Raw genomic sequence first — 9,675 nt, forward strand, 5'->3', positions numbered from 1 at the left:
ACCTCTTATACCTGTTTAGCTATTGCTGTTCATGATGTTGACTTACTCACCCTTGATGCAGGTTTATTTGTTCCCTTACCCACTCCCTGTCATGCTCGAGAGTAAACGTGACGATTCAAGAGCTTGTTGAAGGCTGGGTTTGTCTTCTGCAGTTTGCTGTGCTGTGTAGCACTTGGTTGTGTTTTGCCTTGGAGAGCTATGATGAAAGCACTGGCCCTGAGCCTAATCTGGTGTTTGGGCTCTGCGTTGCTGCTGTCCCAGTACTTTGGGAACCATCTCGTGGAGATAATTAACAATTACACCTTTTCCTCTGAGAGACAGTTTGTGGAGGAAACAATGGCACCTCCCCCTTCATCTCCTGCAGGGTAGTTGCTTTCCACCTTGTTACAATGACTTCAGTATTTTGAACACTCCTGGGTAATCAGAATATTCACATCAGTGTGTCTCAAGAATCTGTATCCAGCTTTTCCTAGGATTGAGTATTTAGGAATATCACACATGAATGTGCCCTGAGGCTGTGTGGTCATGGGTAGCAAGGTATATAGAGCAGTTTTTACCTCTGATGGTGTGGGACCTGACCCCCAAACAAGTGCAGGATCCTGAAAAAGTGACAGTGCATTTGAGAAAATGATGCCCTGGCTGTGCTAAAGGGACACAACTTCTCACATGGTGCTGGGCCTGGCCTAAGCCTGCCAAGAACTGTTCAGCACCCTTAGAGGGCAGAGATGGTCTCTGGGTCTGGAGACACACAAAAAGCACCACGGCTAAGCCAGAGACCAGCCTCTCAACTCTTTACCCCTATAGTCAAGAAGAAACAATGGAGGCAGAAGTCAATTCCCTCAGTCAGGGAGAAAGCTTCTCCCAAGAGGGAGCAGGAGGATGAAGTGGAGGGGCAGCCTGCTGTGCAGCAGAACAGTCACAAGAACAGGAGGGGAAAGAAATCATGAACAAGCCAGAAATCATCAAGTCCTTATCCCTGAGGAAGCTGCAAGATACACACAAAGATTACAGCCTCAGCCTGGTGAGCTAATTATCAGCTGGCTGCTGCAGTGCTGTGGTACTGGAGCCAACAGCCAGGAATTAGAGAGCAAGGAAGCCCAGCAGCTGGGATCCCTCACAAGGGACTGGGGCATCAACAAAAGGACTGGAAAAGGATCAAAAATCAGCAGCCTCTGGAGGCAGCTTACGCTGAGTGTGAAGGAGAAGTATCCCCTTGAGAAAGATCTTGTAAACTATTAAGGCAAGAGTGGACAACTACTGAGAGTAGTGTCCAGTGTCTGAGGGAATTAGTGGTAGAGGTGATCTACAGCAGCCCGGGTAACAACCAGGCATCTAAAGACCCGGATGAAATCCAGTGCCTGTGGTCCATGCAGTGAAAGTTTGTATGGAGCACGGTCATTGTATGCCAGCACCTGGTGCTGGTGACTTGGCCAGGCATCAAGGCCCCAGCTTTGGGTAGATTGGCCAGTCTGCTCCATCAATTCAAAGAGAATCTCTCTCCCACCCACCCTTGCAGGCCTGTGTCAGCTGGGGAGAGACTGTCCCAACAGTCCCAGCTATTCAAAGACAGTGTGTCTTCCTCCTTCTCCCTACCAGCCACCATCTAGGCTGGCAAGGGAGCTGTGCTCTGCTCAGGGGGAGGGTGCCATGTGCACATTTGTGTGCCACCCTGTGGTTCTGTCTGCATTACCATGAGGAGAGCATGGGGCAGTGGGATGCCTTGAATTGGAAGCTGGGGTATGTGAATGTGGGTATGTGAGGAATTTGGTGGCCAAAAAAGGCCCATACAGGAGAATTACCACTCTGGTTGCTATTGAGCAGTTCCCCAGAGAGTGCAGAAGGACAGATACTGCCTTTGACAGTGAAGAACTTTGAAGTGAAGAACTTCTGGTTTGCAGAAAAAGGATCAGGTAATGAATACACCTTCCAGGAATTGAGGGGCCCTGCCTCTGGCCAGGTGGAGGAAAGGGGTTACCAGGTTTATTGGACTGCATGGTCTTGATGGCCTGGCACACCTGATCAGCTGGCTGTGCTTCTCTTAATGTAACCTTCCATGTGCCTTGCCTTACTGGCGATAAAGAGTGCACACGTGGCCCCTATCTGACTTAGTGTTGAGCTTGACAGAAGTTGCTAAAAGATTGAAAAGCTCTTGTCGGTTTAATGGAAACATTAAGGAAGTGTTCTCTGGAGCTGCTGGGGAGTGCTTCTTGCCCCAAGCGGTGCTAAAGAAGCCAGACCAGTGTTCTCAGGGGTACACCTGCTGGTGGGATCTCCCCGTGGCTTTTTCTTCTGAGCAGTATTTGAATTTTCATCAGCACAAAAGGCTAACTCAGGCAACTGTGCCATGCTGCAGATTTGCCAAGGAAGTGGCTTCTGGGTCAGAGCACTGGCTGTTGCTACTCTTGTCAGCTACTACAATCTCACAGAAGAGTGAGGCATCAAACTTTTTTTATTCTTTGTAGTCTTCAAAGTCTTTTACCTGCACAGTGTCTTACGAAAAATAAAGAGCTAAAGCTTTTCAGTCTCTCAAAGCAGTTCAAAGGAAAGAATATTTCCAGTTCTAGAAGTCATCTGTTCTGACGGTCTTTGAATTAAACTATCCTTTTTTTTTCCACCTTTCAGAAACCAATCCCTAAAATGCATTAATTATTTACATAATTAGCATTCACATGTTTCTCTTTTAGGCTAAGCCTGTTTCTCTAAAGCTAAGAGAAAGTGGCTATTAAGCTAAAATTCTTGCAGCAAATGCTTTTAAAATAAACAAAAATATAAAGTACAGAGCTTGCTGTGAGTTGTGAAGGGGAGAGGAGGGTGACAAACAAATTGGCATCGATACACCAAAGCGTCATGCAGTCACCTTTGTCCACCCCTTCATGCACTTGCATTTGTGCGTGACTCTGCCCGCAGCTCCCGGCGTTGCTGCCGTATTCCCAGCCCCTGACAACAGCCGGAGAATGCTCGGGCTCCCCCCTGTGTAGGAGATCCCTTCTCTGCAGTTCGTGAAGTTGACTTTAATTCATGCCTATTTGCAAAATGCTTTTGTCAGTGTGCATCTCTTGGGGAAAAGCAACCTTTTTCTCCAAAACAGAAAGAGCAACAAGGCGGTTTACCTACTACACTGGAAAGCAGTGTTCTACCGACTTCACATGGTGAAATTGTCTGCAGGAGAAAAGAGGGATCGTATCATACAAGAACATTCCTGTTGGCTAATAGTGACAGGCAGGTGTCCCACTCATAACTAGAAAAGTAGTTCTCAGATTTATCTGGTTTTTAAGAAATTTCTATATAAAATTCCATTTGAGGCATATTTTGATATATTGTGTAGGAGAATTACAATTTTGCAGCACCATTATAAAAAGTCTTACTTTGAAATTTCCTTCTTTACCCTACTCCACTTTGTCTTCTTCCCTTTACCCCTTGCCCCAAATATCAAAGACTGAAAATACTCTGCTTTATTATTAGAGCAATGCTCATCATTTTTTTGTTTTAAAATTGTACACAAAAGTATTTTACTTGCAACAAAAACAATATCTTAAAACTAGACTTTTTTATGCCTTCAATGACTACAGCAAATGACTGGCCTTGACTGCAAGGTTCAAATTTTAGCAGTTATTAAATGTCAAATTATAAAAACTAAATGTTAAGCAGAAGCCATTAGAAAAATCTAAAACAAGTTCCAATAGATTAGATTATTTTTTTTCCCCCAGAAAAGAATATGAACATTTATTTTGAAAAGCTTTACTCTCTGCAGAGGAGCATGATGTTTTTTCTATGTGACCAGCTTATCTGAAACACAGCGTGGTTAGGAAATGAGGCATTTTTCCCTCTTGGCTAGTTTTGATGAAAGCTCTCCAAGTTGCACATTGTGTCTGAACATTTCTTCATTCATAGCATGTGCCCATCGAAAACTGTTTTCTGTTTGCAGCATTTCAGCTGTACTATTTATAAGCTCGTTGAACAATGCTACTAGAGGCTGTAAAAGGTGTGTATTTCATATGCAAATCACTAGCAATAATTTTCTACAATTACACTTAGTTGCTTGCATCATTATTTTCATAAAAAATGGGTTTAGCAGGAGAACATTACAGAAAAAATGTCTGTATTAGTAAGATTTATTTTTAATCAAACAATTTTATTTATATCCAAAGTATAAAAACTGTGAATGTCCCTACGCCTGCTCACATGCTGTAAGACCACAAGCAATATACACGGCTTTTAGATGTAATATGCTAAGATATCTTTGCAGAAAAATAAACAGGGTTTAAACATCTAGTATTTCTTACAGATGACTGCTGCTGCTAAAAGTGATCACATTACTAATGATTAGAAGTATTTCTTACACAAACTTTTATGAAAAGTAATTGCTTTCAATCACATTCTATTGTAGTAATAACCACTAAGTGGCTGGTTTTTTTCTTCTTGTAAACCCAGGTCCCCACAACTACAGTTTTTATTAAAAATTCGGTCTAGATTGAATTTTCACCAATTTCAAAGGGAAATTCCTGTTGGATAAAATGCATTGACCTTTTAAATTCATGATTGTTCTCAAAGTCAGTACTGTAGGGTATGACTAGGTTATATTAGATGGGTTATAACTAGATGAATTAAGGCACTGAGTAACCATGAGGCAGAGATTCATGTTAGGACAAACTCAGAAGGGAAGATTCCCATCCATCCAAAGAGCAAGGTTCAGGAGTAGCTTCCCGGCAGTAGTGAGTGCAAAGACTGGGAAGGGAGGATCCCTAGCTGCTTCTAAGACACTGACTTTTTTTTATGAAAAGGACTGTTTAACACATGGCCATGACAGAAGCAGTTGGAACTCAAAAAACCTCAAAAAGCTGTTTCAGTTTCAGGACCTGAAACAAAGAGGATTCCTACAATCTGAATATTGCTACTTTGATTGAAGAAAAAAGTAAGTTTACAGACAAAAGAAAAAAAAAAGCTAAATCATCCAGCTGAGTTCTCAAAGAAACCTAGTTTTCTACATTGCTTCACAATTTTTTTCTAATATTGTTGCAAACATTTGAACTTACATATTTTAGTGCAGTATGAGTCTATGCAACTGGTCCAAAATACTCTTTCTCCATACAATGGGCAAGATACGGAACTGAGCGTTAAGCACACAAAGGAGAGTGTGCTGTTTGCTTGTGATTGGGAGATGTGGACGTCTTTGAGAGAACGGACTTTCCAGGCTGTATTTACCTCTTCTGGATGTAAAACGGAACTTGGCAAACAGACCTTTATGGGATAAATGTTTGATTGTTCAGAGTTAGTTATGGTGTCGATAATAGGATGACTGTGCATTAAGTGAGCATTACTTCTTTTTAAATGCAAAGCTGGGAAATAGCGCACAATGGCGCAGTTCTTGACTGAATTAACATAGAGTAAAGGGAACTGCGATTTCATTGCCAAGAGATTAAAAGAGGCTTATGCTTCCAAGACTGAAGTTGCTCCGATTTGTCAGTTTTTAAACAGTTATGGATGCAACTGATGTCTAAGTAAACTGCTGCAGCACAGAAGGAGAATTTAGGTTGCTCACTGGGTTGAGTTACTCTATTCTTGAAGCTCCTTTACATTTCTGCTGTACTCTTCCACTGCAGCTTCGATATGATTTTTATTTTAAGCTTTTATATAAAATTCTTCTTCCTTTAGTGCTCAAGTGTTACATATCTGCTGTCTTGCCAGTACACTCTGGTGCTACTTCAGGCTAGAAAAGGGTTTTCTTATAATGAGTGTTCATTTTTTTGAAACTTTTTCTCTGTGAGCTAAACTCTAAGATTTCCAACCCACACGCACTTGGAGATGAACTGACTTGTTTTTAAAATCCAAAGATGCCATTTATATTCTCTGTTTTGATATCCTTGATTCAGCAAGCAACACAATTATGATGCTTCTTGCCCATCTCTGTGAAGTCTAGCTAAACAGCAAATTTTGAAGTTTCCAGTGGCATCTATCATTGTATCTAAGAACAAGAAGCAGTGTTGCTGTAAAATTTAAAGAAACGCAGAATATCATGTAACAATTCTGTTTCTTGAGAAAAAAAAAGGCAATTATATTAACTGGCACTCCCAAGTAGAGTAGTATTTTGCTGGCAGAACCCTCCAACACTGCTTGCAGCCACAAGAAGTTTAAAAATATAAATAAAGTTCAGGTGTCTGCCACTGTTCATTTCTGCCTGGGTCACAGCAATGTATGGATATTGCCCGCAGCATGTTACTTGTTCAGTATTGTCGCCTGTGGGCCAGCAGAAGTTCCAGATATTCCTGTGCAATGTGTCCATACATGTCCATGTCCTTTCAGTCTGACTGGCAGTGAAGAGCACGAAGTTATGCAAAGTTTGTTATCAAGTTGCCTTATTTGCCATTAAACATGCTAGTTTTATAAACGTTGAATTGCAGAACACATTTTACTGGAAATCAGATGAGTTAATTGGACCGATTTTTTAATGGTGCCTTTCAGACCCTTTTAATTCAAGGCAGAGGATTTTGGAACCTGCATTCTTTCTTCCCCCCCCCCCCCCCCCCCCCCAATATATTCAGTCTCTTTGAAGTTTATTTATATCAAATACACACCTAAATAATTTAAGGTGAATTCCAAGCTGCCTAATTTAAGTATCTGCCCGATCTGGGTGAGTCAGTGCCTGACTCCTGCCACCGCTGGAGTTCCGAGACCAGCCGGGCACCCATGGGGCCGGGCCAGCCTCCCTGACGTCCCTCTAGAGGGCAATCCTGCCCGTTCCATCCAGCCCAGCTGAGCCCGAGCCAGCCCGGAGGAACCCGCAGTAAATGTGAGACTCCATCCACTTGGCTGTCCCCAGTGACAAGCACCCTTCCAGCAAAGGCTGGAACCACACTCAAGTTAAGAAATTGCACTGTATTCCAGAAAGCAGCCACTTGGCTCTGGGCTGCCTTGCAAGAGGGGGCACTTCCCCGGCCTGCTGCACGCACACTGTGGCCAGCAACACGGGAATCACTGAAAGTCAGCCCAAGAGCAGCAGAAAGAAAAGGTTACTGGTGTGGGCTTGTCTTTTTGCACAGGGGGCTTCTTTTACGATTAGAGTCTTAACATAAAATGTATATAAGTTTCAGGGAACTGGCTCCACACCCCACTGTTTCTCATCTCCTTTCCTTCCAGACTCCATGACTCTTGCGTCTGGCTACAAGGTGGCCTAGTTTCAAGATGTGGTGAAGTGATAGACGATGTACTGGTACCATAGCAATACCTTTTACAGAATGAAACTCCCAAAATTAGTTCCTGCTGAAAGTGCTTTTGACATCTCATGCCACATCTCTGCCTACTGAGTGCTGTAGGCTATTGCAAAGATCTACAAGAAAGCCTTGCTGAATGTTTCGAGTTGGATTCTTGCTTATCCTAAATGTTTGTAGTGCAGGAAGCAAAAAGGCTTCTAAATTTAGGATCATTCTTCTGCTTCTTGTCGTCGTACCAAGCACCAACACACTGAGCTGTTCTGAATCCCAGCTCAGGGATGAGCCCTGGCAGCTCTTCCATCTCCCTGCCAGCCACCGTGGTTCCTCTCCCCTGCCCAGGGGAATCTCCAGCCGACTAGATCCTTTGAACTAACTCAGAGAAGGCATCCTCTGCGGAAGGCTGGCACCTTAGAGATCTACAAGTGAAGGTCTACGGAGCTGCCACAGTCCACCCTTCGAGGACTCCATACAAGTGCAGACAGTGCTTTCAGCTTCCCTGGGGTTCTGAGCACATCGGTGTTGGTGGCATGATTGAAGTCTCACTGCAGTTTGGTCAAGTCAGTAATGGCCCATTGTATTCGAGAGCAATGGTGATCTTTTTACTGAAGAGTTTTCTTGCTAGAGCACCACTACTCCCCTCCCCGGTGACCTGGAATTTTTCAGAGTTTGCCGCAGTGTCACAGAGTGGCTTTTGAGCCAAAGGCACAAAGTGGGGGAAAGATGAACATTTGAATAAATGACGTGTATAGCACAAGTTCAAATGGTGAAAAGAAATGTGGCTTGTCTGGCTGGGAAGCCAATCTAAGCTTGCTACCTGCATTGCCTGGAGACAACTTGGCTCGCTCCCTTTCCATTGAGTACTGTTATTGCAACAATATGCTCGTGCTACTTTATGCTTAGCTGAGGCCCTTCAGGTCTCCTCCTGGGCTTGAGTCCCTAGTAGCTACAATGCCTCAGGCCAGCACTATAGAGCAGAAATGAGGTGGAGTTCAAACTGGCAAGTATTTTCTCAAGGGCTCTGAAATTGAGTTTGGGATTCCACTGGCTTGCTCTTGCCTTATGGTTGCCTTTCCTCAGTCCCACTAAGTAAAACATTCAAATAAAATCCAACTGAGATCTAGCACTACTTAGCAGCTGGGCCAGGTGTTAAAACACGGTACCCTTTAAGAAAAGCCTCAATTATCCTTGCAATAAAGGGAGGGGGCAAATCATACTGTAAACTTCCGTGCTCATAGTGCTAACAGGCTCAGAAAAGTTAGCGGGAAGTGCTCTTTATCTCCAAAGAGAGAATGATGCGCTAACTGCAGAACACTTGTCTTGTTAATAAAATGTATCCTTCGTTGGAGTGATTCAACCGAGGAGTTACAATGCTGGTAGTTCCCGCTTTTAAGGGCTCCTTTGAACAGCTGTCTATCAACAGCAATGATAAAAGGAGCAGTCAAAGTTAAAATCAACAAACTATTATCTGTTAAAATTATTCATGGACTGTGACACTGTAAACACACCAAAAGTCCCAAATGCCAAATTTAGAAGAGCGACATAAGTGGAAGAACAAAATTTTAGAGAACTGCTTCTAAAGAAAGCGCCAAAAATCTGAAATGGTGAGGATTTTTTATTTTAAGAGGCACTCTTTGTATTGTTCAGTTCTGAGGAAACAGCATGTGATTAGGAAAGTGCTGAGCTATTTATGGGGCAGAAGATTTATCTGAGATCTTTCCCGGTTATTTCTCAGTTGACTTACGTGTTTTTGTATTGCTTTTTAATTAAAAAAAAAAAAGTTTGAGATAACAAACGAAAGGTTTATTAATCTGTTACATTCACAGCACTGCTCGAGTTCTACCTCCACATTTACTTGCCACTTGCCTGGTGTGCATTTGCCGTGTAACTTCTATCGGATACATCCTTCACGCTGCACAGAATCCATCATCATGGCAGTATCAGCCCTCACCTACTTATTTTATAATAAACACCTTTTATAAACATCTTTAGGCTGAACTTCTTTTACTCTGGGGAAAAAAAAAAAGTAAAACAACTACAATATAATTAGAGCACTTGGCTGTGTACTTTTGTGAACAGCAAAATTAATCTATTTATTAGGAACGGCAGCACTGGCCGAGTTTATTGTGTAAGTAAAACATTTCACGCAAAGCTGCCAAGTTCGAAAGGTATGTTACATATAGCCAAAAAATATAACTGCCATAACTGGCCATAGGTTACAAAACCAGATTTCGCTCGCCCACATTTTTAAAAATTTTTTAATCTTTGGGAAACAGTTTGGTTTTCTACAAGCTGTTAGTCGAAAGGGCACGTATGATTTGGCAGACTAATGTAATGTCTTATATGCTCCTGTCAATTTCAGGGAAGATAAAATCTACAAGGATACTTAATTAAAAAAGAATGCAATGTCTGTTTTATAAATCACTGCTGCCATCTGCCCCCCAAACGCAGAGCATGGAAGCGGTCTCGT

The sequence above is a fragment of the Corvus cornix genome, chromosome 3, assembly GCF_000738735.6.
Source record: "Corvus cornix cornix isolate S_Up_H32 chromosome 3, ASM73873v5, whole genome shotgun sequence".
NCBI classification, from domain to species: domain Eukaryota; kingdom Metazoa; phylum Chordata; class Aves; order Passeriformes; family Corvidae; genus Corvus; species Corvus cornix.